Source organism: Suncus etruscus, chromosome 8 (genome assembly GCF_024139225.1).
Source record: "Suncus etruscus isolate mSunEtr1 chromosome 8, mSunEtr1.pri.cur, whole genome shotgun sequence".
In the NCBI taxonomy this organism is placed as follows: domain Eukaryota; kingdom Metazoa; phylum Chordata; class Mammalia; order Eulipotyphla; family Soricidae; genus Suncus; species Suncus etruscus.
Genome location: NC_064855.1, coordinates 58,829,355 through 58,832,104, shown reverse-complemented (window position 1 = coordinate 58,832,104; position 2,750 = coordinate 58,829,355). Strand labels below are relative to the sequence as shown.

Below are 2,750 nucleotides of genomic sequence, written 5' to 3'. Positions count from 1 at the left end.
CAAAGGTAAAATCCAAATTGATTAAAGACCTCAATATCAGACCCAAAACCATAAGATATATAGAACAGCACATAGGCAAAACACTCCAGGACATTGAGACTACAGGCATATTCAAGGAGGAAACTGCACTCTCCAAGCAAGTGAAAGCAGAGATTAACAGATGGGAATATATTAAATTGAGAAGCTTCTGCACCTCAAAAAAAAATATTGCCCAGGATACAAGAGCCACCCATTGAGTGGGAGAAACTATTCACCCAATACCCACCAGATAAGGGGCTAATCTCCAAAATATACAAGGCACTGACAGAACTTTACAAGAAAAAAACATCTAATCCCATCAAAAAATGGGGAGAAGAAATGAACAGACACTTTGACAAAGAAGAAATACAAATGGCCAAAGGACACAAGAAAAATGCTCCACATCACTAATCATCAGGGAGATGCAAATCAAAACAATGATGAGATACCACCTCACACCACAGAGAATGGCACACATCACAAAGAATGAGAATAAACAGTGTTGGCGGGGATGTGGAGAGAAAGGAACTCTTATCCACTGCTGGTGGGAATGCCATCTAGTTCAACCTTTATGGAAAGCAATATGGAGATTCCTCCAAAAACTGGAAATCGAGCTCCCATAAGATCCAGCTATACCACTCCTAGGAATATACCCTAGGAACACAAAAATACAATACAAAAACCCCTTCCTTACACCTATATTCATTGCAGCACTATTTACCATAGCAAGACTCTGGAAACAACCAAGATGCCCTTCAACAGATAAATGGCTTAAGAATCTGTGGTACTTATACACAATGGAATATTATGCAGCTATCAGGAGAGATGAAGTCATGAAATTTTCCTATACATGTATGTACACGGAATCTATTATGCTGAGTAAAGTAAGTCAGAGAGAGAAAAACACAGAATGGTCTCACTCATCTATGGGTTTTAAGAAAAATGAAAGACAATCTTTCAATAATAATTTTCAGGCACAAAAGAGAAAAGAGCTAGAAGTTACAGCTCACCTCAGGAAGCTCACCACAATGAGTGATGAGTTTAGTTAGGGAAATAACTACATTTTGAACTGTCCTAATAATGAGAATGTATGAGGGAAATGGAAAGCCTGTCTAGAGTGCAGGCGGGGGTTGAGTGGGGAGGAGGGAGATTTGGGACATTGGTGATGGGAATGTTGCACTGGTGATGGGGGGTGTTCTTTACATGACTGAAACCCAAACACATTCATGTATGTAATCAAGGTGTTTAAATTATATATATAAAAGAAAGTCTGACCTACATAGCATTTATAATCTAGTTGGCAAACAAAGTTCTGCATATGGCAGATGGAAAAAAATTCCTTTGAGAAGGGAGTTTTTGGGGCCAGGCGGTGGCACTAAACGTAAGGTGCCTGCCTTACCTTCGCTAGCCTAGGACGGACTGCGGTTCGATCCCCCGGCATCCCATATGGTCCCCAAAGCCAGGAGCGACTTCTGAGCGCATAGCCAGGAGTAACCCCTGAGCGTCACCGGGTGTGGCCCAAAAACCAAAAAAAAAAAAAAAAGAAGAGAAGGGAGTTTTTTGTGTTTGTGCTTATGTATTAAAGGAGGCACCTTCTGGGTAGTAAACATATGGAACATGTGAGAAAGTGGAAAGTAGAGCATTCTGCATTTAGGTTGTTGATTCTGTCACAGATGATGAAATGGAAAAAGAATCTTTTAAGTATGATGAGTCCTTTTCATGGTTATTACGGAAGAACAACCAGAGATGTAAGTCGCTTAACATATGACTCTGAATGTTAAGACTGGTTGTCTGGGCTTTCCCTTATAGTAATATAGCAATAACCGTTCAAGTAAATAGTAACATAGCTATAACAAAGCTTCCCAGTTTCTCAGAGTGCTATAAACTCGGAAAATATATACACATTTGTTATCAGGCAAGTGAAAAAGATGATTGAAGTAATATTTTCTTGTATGGTTGTATTTCTTTCTTGCTTGCTTTGCAATATGGATGTTGATCATGGTGCCTGAAAGTCTAGAGACACCAATCTGCTTTTCCATTTAACACAAAAACACTCTAAATCTTTATCATTTGTCAACAAGTAGTAAATAACTGTTTTAGGGTCAAGATCACTAAAATACTGGATAATTTGCCTTACGCAAGGTAAGTCATATTCAACCCCTAGCACCACATGATTACCAAACCCAAGCACAGTTAGATATAGCCCTAGTGTTCCTTATAGCCACTGGATCTAACCACAAACCATTATATTTATGCTGAGTACCAGGAACCTACTAAGTACTGCCACACTCATACAAAATGTATTTTTTTAGGGGAGAGGATGAACACAGTCCCCCACTACCACAAATTATGCAGTCGAGTTTCCCACATTTGGGAAAATTGCAGAGGTCAGCACATCCGGAGTGTAATGGATAAGCCTAGCCCTGGGGAAACCACCTTCGTGATCATGGTATCTCCACTGCCAGGTAAGTATCACAAAATGTATTTTAATAAAACTTTATAAAATCATTAAAAATTAATCTTCTATAAGACCTATTTCCCCAACATACACATACACGCATCTTTGCTGCACATATTACAAGATAAAGACAGATTGTATGAAAGAATACAGCATAGTGGTAAAAAAGGATGCTGGGTTTGATAATAGATATTTGGTTTAAAATTTGCCTTGCTATTTTATGCTGTCAAGAGCACACAATAAAGTTATTTTAAATCCTAAGAATGGGAAAAAT

General features: G+C 38.7%; 1 non-coding gene across 1 annotated transcript; it reads right to left on the bottom strand.

Moving 5' to 3' along the window:
- Positions 1–2,327: 2,327 nt before the first annotated feature.
- Positions 2,328–2,491, bottom strand: LOC126016532 (U1 spliceosomal RNA). Its single transcript, XR_007498327.1, has one exon. It is a non-coding gene; the product is annotated as a U1 spliceosomal RNA (small nuclear RNA).
- Positions 2,492–2,750: the final 259 nt, after the last annotated feature.